The following is a 15,236-nucleotide window of genomic DNA, read 5'->3' as shown; positions in this document are numbered from 1 at the left end:
TTATCACCACCATTGTCATCTTCATTATCGTTTTCACCCTAATTTCATTGGAAAATTTAGATGATTTTTGTTATTTTAAATAGAAATAGTCAAATTCTTTTTGAGTTGAAAAAGGTGAGAAAAGTGAAACTTAGAACTTGGTGGTAAATAAAACAAATAATCAATAACAACATACTATCATTAATGCTGTCACAGGTTTGCTACGAAGACCTAGAGGAAGAGTAGAGAGGGATGAGAAGAAAACCAGCAGCCGTGATTGATAACATTTCCTAAGTGATCTAAATGTGTTAAGAAACTATTGGCTGAGACAGGGACCAGAAAGAATGTTCAAAGCAGAGGGAGGGGAATATACAACAGGGAACTATGAAATTATTTAGTGTTTTTAGGAAACATCCAGTTACAGTCTGTGGGAAGAATGCACACCATTTGGAAAACTGGTAAGTGATCTGGCTGGGGAGGCTGGCAGATGAAAAGTCATGAAGGACCTTGTATGCCAAACTCAGGAGTCTGCCTCACAGCTGTGGGAAACCACATTTTAGAGGGATACCTAGAAGCAATCAGAAATTTTGAGGCAAACTGTAAGGCAACACCTTTAGAAGGTAGAATAAACATGTCTGAGGACTGATTAAATGGTAAATGACAAACAAGGAAGATGGGTCTAAACTGTGCAAAGCTTTCAGGTTTGATGTGCACAGCAATAATTTTTTTGACTTTCAGAGATGGATTGGAACAAGGGTGAGTGTGACCATTAATTGTGATATGTCAACTATATTGGATTAATAAACACCTGGCAGGTTAGTAGGATAATTTTGGGTATATGAGTGTGTCATGACCTTGAGTATTATGTAGAGTGCCTGGTCTGCTCCACTCTGGTATTCTTACTCTGCTTGGCTTTCTTGGCATCATAAACTAGCATCTTTCTACCCCCATACGCTTCTGCCATGATGTTTCTCCCTTGGAGTCGAACAGACTTAGACTGAAGCTGCTGAACTCCTGAGCCAATGAAAGCTTTCATCCTTTGGTTGTGGATGTTGGGGATTGTGTTTCAGCAATGGGAAAACCAACTAATAACATTGACATGAAAGTTTAGCTTTGGACATGCTGAGGTTAAGGCCATCCAAGTGGTAATATTTGCTAAATGGGTTATAACACCTGGAGACAGAGATTTGGGGATCTATTACATTATATTCCAGGAACAATGATCAGAGTAATTAGAACCCAAGGATGGTATCCTGCTAACACTGAATGTTTAAGCATAAAGAGAGGAATCTAAAAGGAATGGGGAAGATGGAGGAGAAAAGCTGGGAAGAGGAGTGTAAAGAAGTGCAGAAGCTCCTTCACGTGTGATGGGTTATATTTCAATATTTCCATGATAAATTCAAAATGCCATTAGTTGAAAATGCATTTAACACATTTAATCCACTAACCTCACATCTTAGCCATGCTCTACGCTACAGACCCCCAGTTGTTTATCCTTGTGACGCCCTGGGAGCTGCCCTTCCTGGATGCTGCTCAGCACCAAGAGTGATCTAGGGACCATGTGTCCCTAGCCTAGGGAAAGGTCAACTCAGACTCTGAATTTCAGTTACTACTGAATGCATATCACTTTCACACCATCATAAAATTTTTTAAATCACCCGTTGTACCATCTTAAACTAGAAACTACCTAAAAAGAGTTTCGAGATGTAGGTGACAGTCAGCTGTCAGTGCTTCAGAGTAATCAAGCAGGGAAAGGCTAGAAAGGCCCATTTGATTTGCCCAAAAGGAGGACGTTTGAGTGCGTTAAGACCTCTGAGCCAAGGGTCTTGGTAGGTGCTCCAGGTGGGATTCAGGTTGTGTGAGATGAGGAAGGAGTGAGAGGAAGAAAAAGCTTAAAGCTTAGCTGCACAGAAGAGGAAGGTAGAAGCTCGTGGAATCAAGTGAAGTGTGCGCATAGGAAAGAAGCAGTTTACGTTCTGAAGGTACAACATCAGTTAAGACAGAGAATTGAATACACAGGCTCGAATATGTGCTAGTTTGAGGTGCTTGAGGGTACAGAGTACTGCCCTGGATATGAAGGACACACATCCTACGTTCTCCGAAAGGAAGAGTGGGAATGGATGGGGGCACGGACTGTCCTTTGCTGACCAGGAGGAAAGTGGCAGGTAGGAGATTGACATCAGCATGGCAGTTTGGGAAAGGGTAGATCAAGAATCCACAGCAGAGGGGCTGGGGATTTAGCTCAGCGGCATAAGCGCCTGCTTTGCAAGCAGGCAGTCGTGAGTTCGATCCCTGGTACCGATAAAAACGAAAAAGACAAAAAAAAAAAAAAAAAAAAAAAGAATCCACAGCAGAATTTGGAGGCCTCAAGGAGAGTCATAGTAAGACTAATAACTGCAGTGGCTCTGTGTTAGTTAAGTACGTGACTTTCCCAAGCAGCCCCTGGCTTGCTGACACGGATGGGCAGGGGAGCCAGATAAGCAAATCAGTCCAATACAGGGGACCGCTGGGAGGAAAGCTCATGTCATGAAGCATTTAGTGATTTCCTCGGCCTGAGATTTTATTACAGGTCTGAACAATTTGCAAACCTGCAAATCATCTGAGATTTTCCCAAAGCTGTGTTGAATATTAATTCATCTAGATAGACAGTGTAACCTTAAACGCAATTCTCTCCTGACACTTGAGAAATGAGTGGAGAATTACGTGTCCAATTCTCATTCCTTAGAGGGTGAAGCACAAAAGTGTTTTATAAGAATTATCAGAGAAGAATTTTGTGCTTAGGATGCCGCTTCTCAAAAGAGAAAAAGGAAAAGAAAAAAGAAGCATGAAAGTTTTCATGGTTTTGATAGGAGGAGAGGAAGGCCAAGGGCACTCCCACCTTCCTGACCCTCAGATTGTGTGAGACACGCATAATGAGCACTAATTCAGGGGACTTAGGACATCACAAAACACTGCAGAATATCTTTTATGACCACAATGATGTGGTGCCACAGACTGTGGCTATGGGCTGTGACAAAACCTTAGATTTAAAGTAGAAGAAGAAGAAATGGCTGGCCAGTGGTTTTCCATAAAGATCTCAGAAGCTCACTGATGCTTCAGTCTCTCAGGAGCCCAGGGCTTATAAAAGGTGCAGGAAGGAAGGGACCATTGTCGTCCCTGGCACAGTGCGAGCATCAAGCATGGGTTCAACCTCTGCAGTTACCTGTGTCATTTGTGTCACCACTCAGTTGCTCCCCCACTTCTCCACAGGCTGGTTCTACAGAGGTATGTTTTGGAAAAAAAAGGAATGTATCCCTCCAACCAGCCTATCCTTGTAAGAAAAGAACATTTCATAGTCTTTAAGCTTTATGATTCTGAGGAAAAACACTGCTGACAGGTTTCTGACAGATTTCAAAAGCAGTGGGTGTTAAAACTACACGTTGCACAGTTTTCTACCATAGTTTTCATCCCACATATTTTGCCTTTACTTACAAAGCAAGAAATTCCTTCTGGAACATTAGCTGCTCCTTACCATAATTTCAGCAGCCCATAATTTCTGTACTATGTGTCAAACAGGAGCAATAGATACATGCATACATCTGTATACATAAACATAAACAAGTAATTAAATGGCAGGAATCATGTGCTTTGTTGGTTAGTGGTTCTGGAGTTATTCAGGATAATTGCAGCCTGTCTAGGGGCAGTAAGAGTTCAGATGAGCCTGATATTTCCTCTCTCTCTCTCTCTCTCTCTCTCTCTCTCTCTGTCTCTGTCTCTCTCTGTCTCTCTGTCTGTCTCTCTCTCTCTGTCTCTCTCTCTCTCTCTCTCTGTCTCTCTCTCTCTCTCTCTCTCTCAGGTTTAGAACACAAGTCAATTTCTTTTCTCTTTTATTTTCCCATTGACCAGTTTCATGATAGAAAATTCTCTCTACTCTTGCTGTTCCTAAATCCCCAAGTGTCCCCAATGCGTAAGTTCATAAATGCTAGAGACCTGCACATTGAGATCAGGGTAACTAATTGTAAATGAACATTAGCGAAGCTAGAGGTTAATTTAAAAAGTAGTAACTATAAGAAGACCTTAAAATGTTGTGTATTGCCCTAAAACTGAGTTTCTGCTTCAAAGACATATATTCTAGGAAAAGGAAGAAAAGAGAAGAAGGAGAAGAAGGGAATGAGGGGAAGGGAGAAAAGGCAGTAAGGCGGTCGCTGATGCCTGGGACCTAGCGTGACATTGTCTGTCTAAATCCTGCGGGACACTAACTAATCTCATGGAACACCAGCATCAGGCCAGGTTACTCTGTGACTAGGACAAAGCAAGTCAAAACGGGCTGCTTTGTCTAAGCTCAGATAAAACAAATTCAGTGTGCAAACCACAGAACGCCAAACATGCCCATAATAAGTGACCACTGCTTATGTATCATTATAGCATCAGTCTCTATACCAACGCGCCCTTCTTTTAGACGTAATTTATTAAGATAATTTATTAAGTACCAGATTGTCCCCACTCCTGACAGGACCTAATCTAGCTTCCTCTAACCCAAATCCAGACCCTCATATCCTTACACCCTTTTACTGAGATGCCTTGAGACTCCTCAACACATGTGTTCTCCGCTGCAATGAGTAATAAATCCAGCTGGATCAACTATGGACGCTTTTTTGGTCTTTAGACAAAGCCACTGGTCAAAGAGCCTGAACTTTTGCTGCTCTGTTCTGACCTGCAGGTGCACCAAAGTGCTGGGCGAGGATGCGGTGGGTAAAACAGTGACTCAAGCTTCTCCAGCGAGGGTGGGCAACAATACTCCCTTGCACAAGTTCTAATTCCAAAGAACCACTTGAGAGCTTTCCCCTCCTCGGCTCCTTCTGCTCCCATATGAGGTCTTGCACACAGGCACCCACACACTGACTCATTACTGGGGAGGATTTTGTGGTTGAACTTGACTTTTTATCCCACACAATATCCCAGGCTAGCTCAGCAGCTGGTTGTTATTCTCAGCAAGTCAAATATGGTTGACCTCCTAGCTTCCGAGTGTGGGAAATATAAGATTTCCAAGGACACCTTTTATAGCATGGTTAAAAGACATGCCATTTAATCTGCCCTCTCTTCATCTTTATCAAAATGAATTGAGACAGGATGGAGGCAAAGTATAAAGTTATGCAGAAAGCCTCTGAGGAAGTGATTTTACAAACAAACCATCACCTAAAACTGATGGAAATTATTATACAACATAGAGAAAATATTGGATTTTTCTATTGGTTTTGGTTTCTGGAAATCTGTTACTTACATAACTATACCTCCATGCAGAAATTAGCTTATTTTACAATTGTGCCTCAACATTTGTCAGAGCATTGGCATTTTATGTGGGTAGGAGGCAAAGATGATTATCTCCACTCACACACTAGAGAAGTACGGCATGGTAGTAAGTTGCACAACATTGCTGGAGCATCAGCAACAGGGTCTGGAAATCACCCAGCTCTTCCTCTCAGGAACGTGCTTGGCACCCGGCGAACTGCCACGCTTATTAAGCAGTCCCATTGTTATCCCTTTGGTCCTGAATCTGGTAACTTTAGTAAATCTGGGAAAACAGCCTGGATCAATAAATTCTTGGATTTACAATGGGTAATTTCTGCAGAAGAGCTAAATAAGGATGGCTCCCTGAGATGCTTTGCATGTTAATAATCAGGGAAATAGAAGCAATGAAGATTCCTGTGCAAGTGTTCTATACTTTCCAAATTAGTATACAGGGTGTGGGACTCAGGAATCTGCATGTGTAACAAGCTTCACAGAAGTCTTAACTGCTTTGTTTGAATACACCCGGTCTAGGGGAGCAGATATTTTGAGAATATCACTCGTAGTAGAAAGCATCAACATTCCCTGTCCATCCTAAATTGTGTTCAGTGCTCACAAGGGGTGGGGTTGGTGGCAAATATTTAAACTAGAAATCACCAAAGTTTCAGATGAGGCCCTCTTAGTTTTTCAGTGAGTACAAACTAAACAAATGTGAAGCCAAAAGAGATCCAGAGTTTTTTTTCAGGTTTTCTTGACACAAAGCTGCTGATTTGACAATACAGACCCATGACCTGACTCAGATGAAAGAAATCAGCAGATTATTTTCATATGAGCAGCATTTGTAACTTAGGTCTATTCTTGATTGAAGGGCACAGTACAGACTACAAACTGAATCCTGAGAGCTGCTTCTAGGCCTGTGCTTTTAGGAAAGAAGTAAAAACATGGTCAGGGTAAAAGGAAACTATGCAATTTTCTTAATAGCAATGGCAGCCTAGGTACTTTAAGAGTGGTAATAGTATAATTTTTTCTTTTTTTAGTGGAAGGGCCACCTATAGAAGTTATTTCAAACACAGCTTAGACTTCCTATTTTATAGCTCAGCTGCAGGCTGTCTCGTTTCTTTTCTTTTTGTACAGTGGTAGGTTTTTGATAGTGCTGTTCTTTTAAGTTACCTATGGCTAAAATTAATCAAACAATGATGATAAAAATAACATTACAAGCCATCGTGTTACCCTAATGTGGCATCTTTTTTAAAGCCAAACCATGAGTTCTGAATGTGAAAGCCTCTCACACACCTATTAAGGCCACATAAGGGAGTGAGGGTCCCCTGGTAATAGAGCTTCTGAGAGACACCTCAGCTGTCAGGTTCTCTGGGACTTTAATCTCAATTATTCTCATTTTCACTGCTGAAATGGGTAAGATTTAGTTCCTCAACAACCGGGTAATGTTTGAAAACTCACAGTGAAATCACACATGCTGGTTTGTAAAAAGCTACTGTAGGTTATACAGTCTATAATAAGGTAAGCAATTTGTGTAAAATTTCTTTTTAGGAGAGCGTCATTTGGGATTCAAAGTAGTATACAGAACCAAACAACCTGCAAAAAATGAAGCCAATGATCCTTTCACAAATGGTCATTTTAAACACAGATGTTTAAAACCTGCAACACATACATAACTGAGGAATACACTACTTATAAAATTAAAATTCCACTGATCAAAGATGAAACAGTTACATTTTTACCTCACTGCCAGCCTGGTAACTAGTTTGATGAAAATTAACTACACTTCTATAAAATTTACTACCACTGCTTTCATCACTACCATTTCTTCTTAACCATTAATATTTTCACAAAAGAGGAAATAGGGCAAGCACAAAATGTGAAATAGGTCAAGGAGGTACTTCGTTTTCAAAATCATACTATAAAGAAAAAGGGTGAATTCTCTTTGAATTTAACTTTGTTACATAACATGTTTAATAACTGGAAGTTAAATATGCTTTGAAAGCAAAAAAAGAGAATTATTTCTAGTATCTTACCAACTATGGTTGAATATTACCAGAACAAATTAACTAGAAATATCCCAACTTGATCAAATGCTCTAAATGTACAACTTCTTTTTAAATTAGATACTGTAAATAGGCATTTTAAACCAGGCACGCACTATGAATATAAAATATCTCATGTTGGCAGTAACCTCCCGTGTTTTTAGTGAGATCTTTTCAAATCAATCTTTCAACACTCATATTGAAAAATCCCAGTTCTTGTCAGTTCTCAGATTTAATGACAGCCTTTTGCATTTGTGATGTTGAGGATTAGAACAAGGTAATGAATGCGCAAACCAGGCTAATTTAGCTTACCTTCAGTCTACAAAATTAATGCAGCTGGATTCCTAATGGAAAAGCTTTTTAAATTTAAAATTCTGTTTTGGATTTCTTAATCTACTATTCAAGATGTTATGCTCATTTCCATTATAATGAAGATTAAACTCTGGGTGGCAATGACAGTCCGAGGAGGGACCACTCCCTAGGTAGGGTGGCTCCTGCCCTTGGCAGCCACAACTGGTGAAGGCTAGGCCGCTGCCTGCCTGGGTCAGGAATCAAATTTTGATTCCTCCTGGTTTTTTCACTGTGCGAAGAGTCCTTCTGTCCTGAGTAATCTGCAGCCATTATCACAGGTATTAGACATGGACAGGCTCGGCAGGTCACCTAATTCCCTAGCCGTTTGCACAAAATACCCCTGTTGAATATTTATGAGGCAGTTGTTAGCCAGGGGCTTGTGGAAGCCAGCCTTGTGACTATATTGGTCATTTACCATGACCTGGGGGTGCAAACAACATTAAAAAAAAAAGCCTTAGACCATAACCACAGGTGGAAAAAGAATGCCACATTCTAGACATTTGGCTAATTATCACATATGGAGGTTTATTAAAATTTCCATAGAAACTAGATTCTCTTATGTTGGGGGATCAGTTGAAAGGACTCGGTAGGATATCTGGAGGTGACTTACTTTCCTTTTGTGTAGGAAAATCTCAAGATGGGATCTTCCCACATTAGAGACAGGGCACACATCAAACACCAACCTGAAGGCTTCTGAATTTTCATACCATAAATTTAATTAATATGAGATAGCACAGCATATCCTTGCTCAACATAAGACAACACACTTCGTATTCCTCAGGGGCAATGTGAGTTTTGAGAAATTTTAAGCTGGCTGCAAGCAGGAAGCAGAGAGAGGAGCCAGCATTATTTGATGTATAGGATAATTTAGACACAAATCCCGATAAGTCAGCCCTCAAGTGGATTTCTGTGGGCGAGGCTGAGCGTGTGCCTTCTGTGAATCAGGCAGCACTGATTGCAAAGCCTCGGTGTCTCATCAGCTGCTGCTCTGCTATTTTCAAAGACACCAGAGAAGGAAAACAGACTTCTCTGCCAACCAGTGAGGTTTCAGATGCGACCTCCAGTTCATGCTATTTAAGTCACTGCTGCTAGCTAGGCTCAGCCTCAGTCTCCTCATCTGGAAAACAGAAACAGCCATGGCTACTTGCATGGATATTAGCAGGAGCCCATAAAATAAAGTGTGCAATGTCTGTGGCACACTGTAGGTCTTTATTTGCTGCCACTTCCCCTCTGAGTCTGTAGCTCATTTAAATGCTTATCTCTAAAAGATTACTTAGGCATACAGCAAAAATGTTATTGTAGGTAAGTTTGCTTGGCCCTAAATGCAATCAAATTTTCAAAATATTCCTAAGTCATTGAACAGTAGAGCAAGCTTTTTAAGTGCCAAGTAATTAAAATTGCTTCTTTCACATATCCTTGAGTTTAACAGCAAATTCAATGCAAAATTTGATGCTAGAAAAGAGACACACTCAAGCATCCTGTTTTCCTGTTTGGCAGCCTAATGTTCAGCAGCTTCCTCTCTTCTGTAGAATTCTCAAAGTCCCTAAAGATGCTCCTTTTCAATAAACACTAAGGAAACAGTAAGTTGCTTCCTCTTTTCTCTAATGTGGTAGTAATTCACTTAGATATTAAGGGTGATTAAGCATTACAATATGCTTGATATTTAAAAATTAAGAAACACCACTAACTACCATGGATGAAACCACCACTGTCTTTCCTCAGGCTCAACTTTTTTTCTTCTAGTTCTTTTAGTCATTAAATAACTCCTTCAGGTAGCTCGTTCATTAGAATTAATTTAATTATTCATAATACTAATAAATACCCTCTAGATATCCAAAAGCAGATCTCTTTTACATGAAAAGCATTAACGTTCTTGTGGCCATGCATATTCAATATCAAATATTTGGGTGAAAACAAGAAAAATGGTCAATATTCTGAATATTTTCAATTATGTGTGGTGCTATCAGCTTGTAGGCTTAGGTCCACTTTTCTAGGTAATAAATATTTCCTGAATTATATTGTTTATGGAATGAAAAGTGCTATATGCTTCCTGATCAGGAAGAGATCTAAAAGTAAGATCATAGCTCGAGAGGGTTTCAATGACATAATCACATGCTGTGTCATATTAAGAAATTTAACCTGAACCTTAACTGAAGAACATGAAGCTACAAAGGCAAAACTAAATAGTGTTAAAAAATAGGAAAACTCCAAGAAGCCAATAAATATGTTACTAATAAAAACTGAATAAAAATAAAAGGAAGGTTTGTATGGATAGAAAAGCATTTTTATGTACATTATCTGTATGGTTCCTCTTTGGTTTTAGACACAAACACATAAAATAGCATAAGAAAACAAAAGGAAAGACTAGCTCCTTTACAAGGCACATAAACACATTCTAGGACAAAATTAAACCTTTGAGTTCTAGCACAGTTTAAAAAGCACAAACTTTGTAAACGGCCTTGAGGGCCTGTGAACCCAGGCACAAGGAAACACACGCTATGCTATGAATGCCATTGTATGTGCCTCTGTAATCACCACCAGATGTACCGTGCCAAAGGACAGGAAGCACCGCTTCCACTGAACACCAGGCTTGCTGGTGACTGAGAGGACTGGAGTCTTGGGAAAATGAAGGTTTGATGTATTAGGCATCTTGCTTAATTGTGCTAAACTGTTTAGTTCAAATTTTCATAAATACATTAAACAGTCAAGAAATGTGAAACCTTTTCATGATTCACTGAAGAAAAAAATTAGAGATAGGAAGGAAATGAAAGGGAAGCAAAATGTTATACTGCCATGGGATATATAAAGTACATAAATCACACATTTATGTGGCTATATTAGCAAAAAGTGAAATAAAATTGGTTCCAAGACATACATTTAAAAAGAATTCAGAAAGTGTTCCTTCGGTTCCAAGATATTTTCATCAATTTCTTCTCTATATTTTAGTGCTGTCAAAGTACTGAGCTTAGATTTTAAAATCCATAGTTCACCTTACTCATGCCGGTTGATACAGGCTGTTTTGTGCTGTTTAATCACTTTCTTGTAAAAACTAGAGGTTCTTTGGGAAAGTCGGCTCCTTCATTGGTAATTTTCCTATTTGGCATGAAAAAGAATTTTCACTTCTGGAAAAATATGAGTTATAGAGTTTTAACACTAATGGTGATATAGAAAGGTTTTACGGTTTATATCTAGATACCCCTCAAATCTCCTGTATGCATAGGTGGTGCTTTAGGTAGATGAACAGATTATGGGGTTGTGGATGAGATCACTGATGACTTTATAACCAAAGGTGATGCTGGGAGGCAAATTCCGGTTGGACTGGCCTGCAAGGGTCTGTCTTACTTCCTCCTCCCTTAATTGTTTCTGCTTTCCACCATCGTACCACGAGAAACATCTCTGCCATGTTTCTCTGCCATGTTGCCCTGCCTTCGAGCCAGCCAACTATGGACTAAAACCTCTACAAACTGTGAGCCAAAATAAACTTTTCCTCCTTTAAGTTATAAGTTATATTAAGTTGTTGGATATTGTGTCTCAGCGATATCACTAAGACAAGGGTAGTTGTCCGGTTTCCAGGTCAGAGTAGACAATATTCTATGTATTCTTTGACAAAAACTATCATAATTTCAATATTTTGGATAAGAATTCTTATCAACAGGAAGCTCGACATTGCCTGAGAATCACAGTACCATTCTGTGTCCTTGGCCATGTGCTTTCACACATTGACTCATCTAACCCACCCCTAACTGTGGTCAGCCTCCTTTAGTTGAATAAAAACTATTAAGGAACTTCAAATTCCACAATGGCACCCTTTGAAATAGGAGAGCTAGTAACATTACTAAAAATTGCATTTTTCCTAATTTGGTTCATTCTCTGAAGTGTTGCACACGTGGTGGGGATTTCCTAAGGAAGGCAGCTGAGCCAGGAGAGCTTCGAGTGGGTCACAGTGAACCCAGCAGCTCTTGCACTTTGCCTTAGAACCACAGAGACCCAATAGCCAAGGAGCCCCCATCATACATCTTTTGAAATGCTTCATAGAATAGTCAAGTATATGTATGCCCTGTCATCCTCTCTAGTGAGTCTAAATACTTCAAAGTATGTTCATAAAGGCTTTTCCAATAATTTTGAAATGTAAAGCTATCCCCAAGATTCTAAGAAAGCCACTTACTGAGTATCCACCATGTAGTGTAATTGGCTTTCAAATACGTTCACTTATCAAATGCATTCATTTTTCACAAGAGCCCTGTGAAATATTGTTGCCCTCATTTTACAAATCAGGAGACAGAAGCTCCAGGAAGTTAAATGACTTGGTTACAGCACAGTACTAGAAAGTGGCAAATCCTATTCCTTTCTCATGACACTTGCTGCCTGTCACTCAGTTTTTAGGTAAGTGGTTAAGAACAGTTCAAGTGTCAAATGGTGTCTGGGCTTCTTGTGATTGTTCTTTCTCATTTACTCTTGGGTAATGTACACAGGAGAAAGAATTTCTATAAATAACTCCAATGAGTTTTCTGATTTCTATGGGTGAGGGCAGGCTGGGGCGGGTGAGGGAGAAGAGAAAACCCCAGATGTAAGTAATGCAGCTTTCTGAGGGCCAAGGGGGAGTTGATCCAGTTCCTCATGTGCTTATGAACCTGAATGTCTGAAGTAAACTAGGCCAGTAGCCAAGGAATGCTTTTGTTATCTTAAACTCATTTTAGCCAGTGATTATCATGAATAGGTAATGGAAAACAGCCTAGCTATTCTAATTGGAGGGAATTTTCTGGTTGCTTCTGGGACCTTGCCATTTGTTGTCTGACAATAGATTCTAGGGCAGCAAAGATTTTATGTATTTCATATATTTCAGATCAGGTCTCAATCGTGAAATAGAGGTGCCTATTTTACTTATTTGCACAGTATCTCTTCTGCCTATTTTAAGGGCAACCCCTTGACTACAGGGGTAGATAAATCATTCAGCCTGGGCCACTGTGATTTTTCCAACTGAGGTGAACAGAGCGAATTACTTGTTATTCTGTGTTTAAAAGACTGTGAAGATGTCTTGAGCTTCCATGGTCATAGTTTGGCAGCAGGAGGCAGATGGTTTGAGAGAATGAAGGCAACATGAAAAGAAAACTTGGAAGAGGAGAGAGAGAGAGAGGAAGAGAGAGAGAGAGAGAGAGAGAGAGAGAGAGAGAGAGAATGTAATGTATCATAACTGCATTCAAATGCCAAGATGGAATTTGTGAAGCCAGATCCAAGTTCATTTTCTTGTGCTTGCTTGAATTCTCCATTTTTACTTTAGATTATTTAAGTTGTCTGAGTTGGATTTCTGTTAATTAGAACAGAAGTTTAGAATCATAGAGAAATTTTGTTTTAATAGCTAAAATAATAGCAGTAGGTTATTTGAGGTTATATTTGTGTCACACATTTCACTGAGGCTGTCTTTTTTAAAAACATATAATCCCATAAAATAGTTTCACTATTTTATTTTTGCAGAAATTGAGATTCTAAGAGGTTAAATAACTTTACTAAGTTCACAAACCAGAAAAGTAACAGAGGAAGATTTCGAATCCATTTCTGCATAGCTACTTAATCCAGGTTCTTAATAACTGTATTATACCCCAGTGGTTCTCAGTTCTGGCTACACAGAACCCCCTCAGATACCACTCACACAGGGTGTGCGCAAGGCCCTCAAGCTTCAGGTCAGCACGAGAAGTACCATTCACTGAAAATACAGTGAACCTGCGCTCCGGGAGGATGGAGAACTGGTGGTTGAATTGATTCTCCATAAATAGTGTCTCCTGAATTTGTACTATGCCTTGAATTTTACTGTGCCAAGTAAATCTAAACCATTAGGAGTGGGGCTCAAGCACTGACACATGTTTAAAGCACCACAGGTGATTTTAAAATGCAGCCAAGGGGATGAACCACAACTACAACCTAAACACAAAATGTCTTGGTCTCCGGGCTTTGACAGGGTTCACAGTAGTACAAAATGAAAAATGTAAACTTGGAGGGGCCACAGAAGCTGTCATCTAAGTGACTAGAGTCATTGGGTATCTAATACAAAGTCTTCCTTGAGGAAGACAGGATCTGGATTCACTGATCCATCAGACAACGGTTCTGCTTTTGTACTGCACTTATAATGTAATGCAAAGTATCTTGATCAACTTCATTATGAAAGTTACAATAATGAATTAAATCTTTTTTTTTAATGGCTTGTGTCTAGATGTCTCTCAGTGCCTTATGTGGCGATAGAGTTTTCTGGGACATGTCCAAATCTAGAGTCTGTGATTGATTTTTCCAATGCTGAGATTAAGGATGTGAATGCTACACTCATCTCAGGGTGGGCAGCCTGTATACAACGAGCATTGACCTCCCTCTCTCATTGCTTTTCCTGTCTTCCTCCTCCTTAAACTGTTGCCCCTCTGCCCTGTGCCACCCTGCCAGAGAGCCAGCTGATTATAGACTGAAACCTCCACAAATTGTGAGTTAAATAAACGTTTCCCTCTTTAACTTTGGGTATCAGGTATTTTGTACCAGCAACAAGAAGAGTAACTTAGACAAGATGTGTCTAACATTTTTACTTAGGTTTAAATCTCTGAGTACTGATGAAGTCTGTGCCACGTGTATCTCTATATAAGATGCTGTCCTCTCATCTGCCAGGAATAGAATGGGAGAAAAAGTGAGAATACTGAGGCCACACTTCATATCTGATCCTATTATAAGCAACAAATCACTCGCATCTCAATAGATCCATAACTAATAGGTTTTACAGAGCTCAATCATATTTGACATACATTATGAACTAGAAAGATAATTAAGACAGTAAATGTCACATTAGAAAGGAAAGTTTGGCTGCCATTAATTATATAATCTCATACTTTCCTATAATAATGAGATAATAAGGAGATTTAATTTACTGTGTTAGAAATTTCTCAAGAGGGGACTTTACAAAAACATCAGGTTAAGTGGCCATTTTTAAGCTTACTATTAAGCAAAGGGAAGATAATAAACTATTGAAATTACTCAAACTAAATAGTCTATTGTATATAATTGAGATATAGCTCTTTTCCATACTAAAATGTCCTTACCCAGTAGGACTTCAATTTTGTCAAAATCTTTCATTGGAGTGTTTTTCTTATTGTTTTGCATAATAACCCAATTACTATTAAAGTAACTAAATTGGTAAGCAAACTTTTCAAGAAACCTATGAAAATATCACAATACTCCAAGATTTACTTAACCCAAAGATTCAATGAGCAGATTATATCTGAGCATTCAGACTTTACTTTTGATAGCTGAGATTTTCAATTCATTCACTGACAATCACAGCGCAATGTTTTGTGGACCTCAGTATCCCAGTTATGTCACTCCAGCTGGAAGGCTTAATGTAGCAAAGCTTCTGTAGCAAAACATCGAAGAAAGTCCAGTTTTACTGAGGAACTGGCAGAAGACCTGCAGTCCAGTCAGCGAGATCTGTGAATTCTGAAGCTGGGTCCTGTCCTGAGATCCTCCAGGGAGGATCTGAGTGAGATGGACCTGGCTCAGAGATGGACTGGATTCATCTTGTCTCACTTCTGCTCAAAATCTTCAAAAATCTCTGTCTGTCCCAAATCCTCA

General features: G+C 39.5%; 1 protein-coding gene across 2 annotated transcripts in view; it reads right to left on the bottom strand.

Moving 5' to 3' along the window:
- Cpq (carboxypeptidase Q) overlaps positions 1-15,236 on the bottom strand; it is a 360,271-nt gene that overhangs the window by 59,337 nt on the left and 285,698 nt on the right. The gene's annotated exons all lie outside the window — the stretch shown is intronic.

The sequence above is a fragment of the Cavia porcellus genome, unplaced genomic scaffold (genome assembly GCF_034190915.1).
Source record: "Cavia porcellus strain 051 isolate PalLab524CR breed Dunkin Hartley unplaced genomic scaffold, mCavPor4.1 scaffold_10, whole genome shotgun sequence".
Taxonomy (NCBI): Eukaryota; Metazoa; Chordata; class Mammalia; order Rodentia; family Caviidae; genus Cavia; species Cavia porcellus.
Note: the sequence above shows the minus strand (reverse complement) of the source record. Positions and strands in the feature narration are given on the sequence as shown.